Source organism: Aplysia californica, unplaced genomic scaffold, assembly GCF_000002075.1.
Source record: "Aplysia californica isolate F4 #8 unplaced genomic scaffold, AplCal3.0 scaffold00149, whole genome shotgun sequence".
NCBI lineage: Eukaryota > Metazoa > Mollusca > Gastropoda > Aplysiida > Aplysiidae > Aplysia > Aplysia californica.
The window spans coordinates 708,423-719,204 of record NW_004797419.1 but is presented as its reverse complement, the minus strand read 5'-3'; positions in this window follow the sequence as shown (position 1 = coordinate 719,204).

Sequence of the window (10,782 nt, the reverse complement as noted above, 5' to 3'; positions counted from 1 at the left end):
ATGCCCAAAAAGACATAATTACGGTAAATGATAATTAGGATGATGCCAAAATAGTGTGGTAGGCCTACATATATAGTAACTTGTATCAGTACTGGCACCGAAGACCAGGAGACAAGTGCTCGGAGTGTCAACTGACAGTGAAGACAAACGCGCTTGGAAACAGTGTTCCCCACAAACTGATATTCCACAAGACAAGATATTCTGTCCTTGTTTCTCTGATAAAATCCACAGCATTTCCTCTTTCTTTGCCCATGTTCAGTGGCCAGTGCTCTTGCTTCTTGGGTTTGGGTAAGTGGTGTGACACCACAGAGAAGAATTCTCATACGAGCTGACTTAGGGATGTTCTCAGTGGCAGCCCGGCATTGTATTAATGGCAAGCAGAGCTCATCACCCAACATCTCGAGGAAGATTTTTCTCCTGTGTTTCTTGTGGATATTCCACCGGGGATTTTGAGCAGTGAAGCAGATGTAAGCAGCAATAGCTGCAACATCCAACAGATTGCAGAAGAAGGTCAGAGGCCATCTCTATATATATAGACATGTATGCACGGACCATCTCATCCAGAGAGTCCACACCGCCCTTTGTTTTGTTGTAAAAGATGTTGATTTCTGCCTTTCTGGTCTCCTCGTCGATGCTGCCATCATGGTGCATACTTGAAAGGAGAGAACTGCCTCACCTATTATAGTAAAAATGCCTTGGGGTCTGAGAGGCCCCCTTTAGGGTTCAGGGGGGTTGTCCTAGGAAAATATGCATCACTGTCTTCCAAATTATCCAAATAACTTCATAGACGGTATTCATGCTTATCAGAGGGTGTTTGAAGAATACCTGGGAGGAAAATAACATCGAACCAAAAGTTTTGTCGAAAATGCCTGAAATATACCTGTTGGGGTCTGCGAGGCCCCCATCCAGAAGACTAGGTTAAAGACGCCGGTATTTTTCTGGCTGTTGGGCAATTTTTTTTCGAACTGTCCTTTTTTGACTTTACTTCTTTCATGTCCATTGAAAAACATATTTCTGTGTAGATTTTACTGAAAAACGCCGATCAAATGCACAAAATATGGTAAATATGCAATATTCAAAGACACTCAAGGTTTGGAAGTCAACCAATTTTGGCGGCCATTTTCTCGCTGATTTTACCTCTGACACTTGACGACCACCAACTCCTTCATTTGCACATATATATATATATATTGACTTCTATTCAAAACAGATGGGTATTTTTCCCCGAAATGCAATACAAATGAACAGACTTTGTGATGCTACCACTAACACTATAATATGCCCTAGAATTGACGAGCGCCTGATTCCACCTCGTCGTCACGCATATAAAAACCTTGTGCTGTTCATGTTTATCGTATTCCATCCCTGACTTTACGCCATTGGATACATTATATTTAGCAGTTCTGCTGGCTTTTTTCAACAGTGCTTTTATACTTTTGATGAAAGTAATTTGTTCACTTTCAACATGTTCGTCTGTCCATCTATTTACCGTTTCCAATATTTCCGTAACAGTCTGATACTCTGTTTACTGTACCCCCCCCCCCCCTTTTCCAGCTCAACCTGTTTCTTCCACGTTCTACAGTCAAATAAGAAAATGACAAGGAAACAAAACAAAAAGAGGGGGTGGGTCGGTCAGTTGGTCAAACATTCAGTGTAATGATATACTTTCCTTTCCTGGATACAAGATAACATCAACTCCTTCAGATATCGAGGTCCTGCTACGTTTCCACTATTGTCATAAATATAAGATAACATCAAAGCTTTTTGATTTTAAATCTGTATATTATGTCTATAATGTTATCCTTATTCACCTGTCACCATATCCGTGTCGGTCCGTTGGAGCCCACTCCGCGCCCGATCTTTGCTTTAATATTTCAAGAATTTGTAGACTACTGTAAGATTTTACGTTTTCAATGTATGATGTAGAAAGTGTTCCCTAATTTTTATTTGTCTTTATTTTTCCCGATAGCACACTGTTATCTTATTATGATTAATATCATGGTATATTCTTGGTAGTTGAAGCAGTTAAAGACTTTGATTTTATGCTCTTATTATTGTGTCTATAACTAACACCTGTATTTTATGTGGTGTGCCTGGAGAAAGGTCCCAGTTGCCGAAAATTTTGGAAATTAAAAGGGCATATTCCTGAAACCAATCTAATGCTGAACACGCTGGTTTTTTAAGTTTTCATATATCTTGAATAGTTTTAAAGACATGCAGTGGTGTTCAAACAGAAGTTGGAGAAAAACCCAATTTCTTGTACATTTTCACATTTGTTGAAGTATATCTACAACATGATGTAGAAATAACTAATAAAAATATAAAGCCTAAAAACATTTTAAAATCCTTACTGTATACAAATTAAGAAGTGGTTAAACGCTTGTTTTCCGATGGAACTAAATTGTTCAACAATACGATTTTTTTGGCCTTTTCTCCCCGTTCCCCAAAAATAGTTTTGCCGACAACTGGAACCTTTTCCCATTCACACACAAACACACACACACACACACATGCACACACAAACACGCACACATACACACACAAATACACACACACATACCTACACACACAAACATACACACACATACACACACAAACACCCACATACACACACAAACACACACACACATACACACGCAAACGCACACATACATACACACAAACACACACCTACACACAGACACACACCTACACACACATACACACACACACACACACACACACACACACACACACACACACACACACACACACGGGCGCGCCCAAGGACATACACACGTGTTATATTATTAATTCCCCCTATTTTCTCCAGTCGTTTCCCTTTTTACCAATTCTCTTTTTATATTAGACAATGATTCAATTATGTATAGAGGCACAGCTAGCTATGTTCGTGTGCTGTTTTAGCCAGCTCCTTTAAAATGTTTTCTTTTATCAACCAAGGGGAAACAAGAGTTTACATTCTATCAACGGAGATCAAGGAAATACGTGGACACACCTGGGACTGGACCTCGCTCCAGGGAGACAACAGGTACAGAGCAATGTTGTATTATATAGAATAGGCTTACACTGACAACGCTACCTTAGCAGAGACTGTCCCCACCATTTCGGAACTTTTCGTTGACGTTAAAGATAGTTCCAGTAGGGGACATGATAGAGGGTGCCCACGTCTCTCGTTACTCATCGGAGCAGAGGAAGATAGGACTCACGCTAATGTTACTCAAACGCAATGCCACTTCATCACTCATCACCATAATATTATTTCTAAAATCCTCATTGCTCTCAGATCAATGACTTACATCTATAATCCCTGAATCTCTGTCTGCAACAGTTACTTGTCATACTAAGCATGCACGTAATACACTGTTGGACGCTATCATACCCACTTTTTCTACTAATCAGATGGCGTCAATCTCATATAAATGGGCAAGGGATTAAAAAAAAAAGCAATGTTGTACATCGTGTTTTTATTGACACTTCATACTCTAGTACACATGATATATGTCAGTTTAACAGCTCAATACTCACATCCCAAACACACACACACACACACACAAAACAACAACCCCAAAATCAAAATCTAAGAATTACGCAATGAAACAAACACGTAAATAAATGGTTGAATTATTTTTTTAAAGATAGGAAGTATCTTTTACATGACATCATAATATACTGTGAATAATAATTTTGTTTAAAATGACACCTGTTCAGTACTTTTCATAGTCTGTTCTGCACAAGCCACCACCATGACCACTCTCAGAGTTAGGTGTATAGATCAGGGACATTTTGTGGAAAAAAAAAAGTTTAATGCCATGGTTTCACCTCGATTTTACCTGTCCTGAACAAATGAAGTAGGAATGTGCAGCTTCATAATGGTATTGAAGATTGTAGAAAAAACAAAACAAAACAATAACAAAAGCTTTGCTCTTTTGAAATGTTAAAATATATTTTTTTGCGTACGTGTTTTACGGCCCTCGCAGCTGCATAATAAAGGTCGTATGATCGGGCGGGACATATTTTCAGTAGGTAAGAAATTTTGAATTTTGCGCGGGTAGTGACTCGTGACTTCCATGATTTTTTGCCCTTTTCCGAAAAGACTAAGTGCAGATCTTACCTACCATAAGACCAGGAGTGTGGCTGAAAGACGGCAGTAAGAAGGAGCCAAGGAGAAGCAGTAGGAAGGCTGTAGAAAGAGTCGGGAGCCCAGAGAAAGGGGTATAAGGGGTGAGGGAGCGGGGGCAGAAAGTGGAGACGGAAGCAGACATTAGAACATTGTTAGAGAGCAGGAAAGGATGTAAAAGGAGAACATTTCAGAGAAGCAAAAGTTCCGTCACTGTCCGGATTCGAACCCGGGTCCTATTGTATGAGAGGCAAACGACGTAACTACCAGACCAGGAGAGGCCCTTAAACTTTGCCCTGAAAACAATATCGCTTACGTCGTGGCACGTCGGCTCTCCACTAACATCGAAAATAATCAAGTATTAATTTCAGAAAAGCATAGCACGTCACTGATGTAAACTTAAAAGTCGCCTCAACCCACTCCAGTGCCTTTGATCAGTACGTTAGAATACGTTTCAGCTCGTTCACCTCACCCACCCCCCTCACACCCCCCCCCCCACAAACATAGACCACACACGCATGATCATGTGCTTTCCAATATTGACATCTTTAAATTGCTCCTTTCCCAGGATCTCCCCAAGAGTTCACCCTTGCTACTGCCCCTCTTTTCTTCGATATTCTGTGCGTCCCCAGAAGCAATGTGTGTATTTGCGTGCACCCTCTTATGAAAACTTAATAATATTAATACAATGTAATAGAAATAATAATAATAATAATAATAATAATAATAATAATAATAACAATGGAAGTAATAATAATGATAATAATAATAATAATAATAATAATAGTCATCATCATCATCATCATCATCATCATCATCATCATCATCATCATCATCATCATCATCATCATCATCATACTACTACTACTACTACTACTACTACTACCACCACCACTACTACTACTACTACTACTACTACTACTACTACTACTACTACTACTACTACTACTACTACTACTACTACTACTACTACTACTACTACTACTACTACTACTACTACTTTTGGCGAATATCTCTATCTGTATGCTAAAGGGTTGCATCCCTCTCAGCCCGGATTAGCTCCGACAGGCAGAGTAAAAGTAGCTCGCTTCCTAAAGATATCTAAATTATGTCGATGGGGGCGAAAACCATTCACAGATACAATATTGTAAGTTTCTGTCTTTATCGGCAAACCCAAAGAGGTTATATATAGACGAAAACACGCAGCAGTGACGTCACATGTGTCAGACATGGTGGCCCCCGTTCGCTTACGTGGGGGAAATCACTGCCACTAAATCTAGTACTAATTATAACCTCTTTGCGGCAAACCGTATACCTGGCAAGCAGTGGATTGTCTAAGCGCTCCCTGGAGTGATCTGGTTCATCAATTTGTTCATTGTGTCAATATTGTCCTGGCCAGAGCCGGATTAAGGGGAGGGCCCAATGGGGCCCTGGTGCTGGGCCACCCACCAAAAGAAACCTCCCACCAATATAAAGCTAACTAAAAATTACAAAGTTCTATCTGGCATTTTTGGCTGTTTTAAGTTACTATGACCTTGTGGACAGAAACCAAATGCTCTATCTGCTCTATCAAAATTGTTAGATCACAGTGTCGTTATTAAGTTATTCAAAGAATTATATTCGAAAAAGTTTGACATGCTGTGTAACTCATAAAATTTCTTTTAAAAAACCAGGTACTAAGCAGATAGAACTTTGTAATTCTGAGGTAGCGATATAGTAACGTCGTGTCAGAGATGGATGCTGCGGAAATTGGACATCAGTGACACCATCAACGACTTTGCCGCGCGAAAACCACGAAAAGTGTCTGGACTGTAATGGTTATAACTCTATCCATTCTCGTATTTGAACAACATTACTTACCTATTAGTTATCCTACACTCTTTCATGAAAAATTAAAAAGTAAATAATTCACATTGAATTTTTCTGTGTAAATAAATTTGGTAAGAAGAGCTTTTGTGTTCGTTTTCTTTCCTTTTCGTGTTTATACATTACACATTATAACATTACAAAATAAGTCCCGTTTAGTATTTCCTAACTAAAAATGCCCCATTAGGTTACTCCTCTATGGTGTATGCAATAGGGGGATTTGGAAAGGGGGCACACTCTTCCAAGCGGACCCAATACAAGGCGTCCCCATAGATGTACACTATAGTTTAAAAGGAGGTAACTCTATGGGCGTCCCACATGCATAGTCCAGCTCTGGTCCAGACCATGTTTGTGCAGACTCGCCCTAAGTATCAACGAAACTTATCTTAACGAGAAGCTGATGTTTTTCTCCTTGGTGCTGTAAAGATACAACTCCAGGCAACGCGTGGAGGTTCTTTCACAGGAGACATTGCTATAGATGACATCGTTGTCTCAACAAGACCATGTGGAGCTGCAGTACCTGCCACTCCACCCACAACTACTGGAGGTTAGTTTCATAGATTTATATTATAATACCCCAGACACTGCACTCTGACGTAATTCCCTTTCTCCTTAGAGTGCACAATTTTATTCTATTTAGAACAAAATTATAGGCAAGGAGGGAAAGGAAGCTCGACTATAACGCAGCTAGTGTTTTGCACTTCATTTGCGCACCCATGGTGCAGACCAGCGCAGCAAAGTTTTATCTGATAGCAGAGAGTGGCGGCCATAGCAATGTAAAGTCTAGAATATTGCTATTCAAGTTCTGTGGTTAGTTTTTTTTTATCGCCCTATTATGCTACCTGCGTAAACATAGCGATATAATGGAAGAAAGGAGCTAGAGCTCAAATTCTCTACAACTTTCTTACTTTTCTCACACCCGCCGTTTCTTCGAGCATCCACTTGGTCTTCTTTCAAAATACCAGAATTACCGTCGATTGCTTGTTCCTTTGTAGCACTGAGCATTCATTTTCTCTCCAACTTCAGTTTCCTTTAAACACCTAATGGTTTGAAATTTCATGGTGATACAGCTAATAAAAGTAACGTAATAACAATCTTCTTCATACTATCACGTTGGCAAGTTAGAGTAATGTACAGAAGATTGTGGTGGCTTTCTTCTTTCCCTTTGGCAGCATTGTGCATGGATTTTCTTATCCAGTTTCCTCCCACACATTTCTGTTTGGAATAATTTCATGTTGGTAAGACAGTTTTCTGCGAACGATAAATTGTTTAAAATTTTACTTTGATTCATCTTGTAATATTATATAATATCATAAACTTTTTCTCCAAGGCAAATTGGAGTAATTGATAGAAGGCTGTTGTGGACCATAGTGCTATCTATCTGCAGATGACAGACCAGGCCATCTATTTACGGTGAACTGACAGTGGCAATGGTCGAATGGCAGTCAACTGCAGGTTCACAGAGAATATTCGGAAATAGCTATTTCATAATTTTTAAAGCAGCAGTTACTTAATAGTGTCCTTGAGACGGTAAAAATGTTTTGCCTCACCACGCAATCCACGGGTCAAGGCTCAGGCGCGCAGAAAGTAGACTTTTTCATCAAAACAATTCCATAAGACTTGACAAATTTAGTTTCGTCTACGCTGGTTAGAACTGTGCACATTGCTGATTAGGCGAATCTTTTTTCACGATTTCCCACTTTATTTTTGTATTTGGGAGCTAGATCTAGAACAGTGTCCACTGCTTATGTACGGAGATTTTGGGAACAGTATCTTGCCAGAACTTGAATTGGCAGATAAACAGGGCTTATTTCGTGGTAGTTTTAATAGAGATGTCACTATGATGGCCAAAGAGATTTATTACTAGTACCTGGCAAAGGTTGGTTGTTTGTTTTTTGTCGAAAAGTAAACTGCTCTATGCTTGTTATCACTGTTGTTTTTTTCTGGTCAAAGTGACAAGACGTTTCCGAAAATCTCCCATATATTCAAGTTCGGCATGAATTGTCCGAAAAAAAATTATTATCTTCGAAAGCGTATGTTTCTTTTTTACTTTTGTAAAGTACATTCTTCCACCGATTAAAGAGACCAAAACGTGGCTTTGCTCTTTTTAAAACAAATGGGGGAAAATGAGAACCGCTCATTTATTCAATCTCTTATTGAAACTAACATACAAGATCTCAAGTTTTGAACTTTCTACTTTTCTTTGTTTGTTTGCTTGAATAAACAGAAGAACATTGGCATATTGGAGGTTTTGTAAGGTAGAAAAGAAAACCCAAATAGACAAACAGAAATAAAGAAAGAGGCTATATATTTAGCACGTTACAACCACCCGCACAGTCTTGGCATTTACGCAACCGTGTTAGTGCGGATGAACTCACCCCCAATGTCTCCTTTACTATGTGGTTAGGTTCTGATGGGAAATTTCTTTTTCTCATATTTAAAAGCGTATTGGCTCATTGTAATCAGATCGTCTGTCTTCATTGAAGCAGACAATAACTAATTTTTTGAAGATTTTTTTTTTCATAAAGAGCATTCAAAGCTAATAGTGAGCAACTTGTACAACAGTCTGAAATACAGTACGCAATACTTTACTGTCGTCATCGTTCCGGTCACCAGGATTTCGTCCTAGCCTTGTATAGGAAAATATAAAATGAATCCTCATAAAATCACCTGTAAACCCCCCCCCAAAAAAAACAAAAATAAACTTACAAAAAAAACCCACACACATGCATTGTTATTACTCGTCACTTTGCAAACTCCCCCAGAAATCGTTGATTTCTTATGTGTTAATTTATTTAATCTAAGATGCCTTAATTTTTTAAATTTGATAATATATGCCTTTTCATAAAAAAGATAACAACAATCGGATTGTTCACCTACACATTCGCCTTCTGTATGTCCTTTGAACGACTTTAATTGCCTTACTTCTAGGCCTCCTTTTATGCTGCGTAAATGGATTTGTTTTGTCTCTCTTCTCTTCAGAGTCGACAACAACCAAGCCCACCTCTCGTGAGTATGTTACGATGTAATTGTGCTGTTCTTATCATATTGTTTTACTGTCTCCATTGACGTAGGTGATGACAAGTTGCTTGCGATATAAAAAATTATTATCTTAAACTAATGATTAGCAACTGTTAAGTACAACAGTCTTTGGGTACAGTACACAGTACCTATTAATTTTCCCGTCCCACCAGATTTTGTTCTAGACTTGAATAGGAAGACATCAAACCAAACACTGTAAAATCATCGGTATTACGCCACCTCCTCATTTCGCTTTCTCTTTCTGACATGTTCTTGCAGAGTCTGTGTGTTAGATGAAATCTATGCTCTTTGTAGTTAATCAGTTTACATGACTGGTAGAAACGTTGCAAGGATTCCCACTATATACTTTTCACTTTTGCACTTGTTAAGACAAGGCGCTTTGCAGCTTCTTCGGAAATAGCTCTTTTCTCACGTAGGCTACTCATTTGTAAAATTCAAGATGCCATGATGTTTCGATTTCAGAGAAGACGCTTTAAAAAAATAAAAAAATGCAACAATTGGGTGATTCACCTTGTGTGAGCCTGTTGATAAACTTTACTAGTTTTATGTCCATTTTTGTGTAGCTTTTTGTGAACGTATGTTTTTCGTCTCTTTTCTCGCCAGAATCGCCGACAGTCAAGCCCACCTCTGGTGAGTCTGTTTTGATGTTATAATAGTTGTGCTGTTTTTATCAAAATGTTTTCCCTGTTCCTGTTATCATCTTCTCATTGCACGCGTACAAAAATGTGCATATATACGAATCTCAGGCAAGCTGATGGAAAAAATATCATAATATATGCAATGTTTTCGCCCGGGAATCTCGCTTTTTTAACTAGCAGACGGGTCTCTCTGGCCCGGTTAGTCTTTGTTCGTTTGTTGAGGTGAGCAGTGTCTTTTGTTTAGTTTTAGTAGGGTTTTTACGGTGCTCGCAACTGCACAAGGTCATATGAGCGCAAAGGGGTGGATGTCAACACAGAAGTCTTTACAGGGAAGCAGGCTTATTGTGCTCACCTCTTTAGCTACAACAGCGCAAAGTCTGCTTCGGCAATCAAGGCACCTCGGAAATAACGGGTCACGAGAGTGTGACAAACATACAAACGAAGTAGAGGGAAAATGACGACAGTAAGGATTAAGAAAGAGAAAGTAGCAGTTCCCTGTGGCAGTTCAGGCACAGTCATGAGCATGACATTGATGACTCAGCCACACGTTATGTCCCCTCTTTGGGAAAGGCCTTAAGACACTTCAGTCAGTAGCACCGCCCGGGGCGTATGTATTTTTTGATGAGCATCGTCTTTCACGAATTTCATAACATGACAACTCGCTTTTTCACATGGGAGTCGCTTGCTGACCAGAAAAAGAATAAAAGAAGTCTAACATAATAAATGACACCTATATTCTCCATCTTTCGTCTGTTGAACTTTAAACTTAACTTCTTGGCACGTGTTGAAAAAAGTAAATAATTCACAAAGATGGAGATTGCATTAATATGCCAGTACCTTACAGACACGGGTTGGCGAACACAACAGTCCGATTTTCCGAAGATTTGCAAGCATGAATTACAGTTCGCTAGCAGTCCTTGAAATGAGGATTTTTAGAATCTAAATTCATCGACATTTCTGGCAAAAAAAATTTTTCTTTTCATTTCGTAATATATATATTTTATGTGTCTTTGATCAACGTTTTTTCCATTAAAATCCGTACTGGAAAGTGTTTTTAAAATGAACATAAATGGAGTTTTTAAAAATAAAAAAAAATTCCCGAAAAATTGCACAACGGCC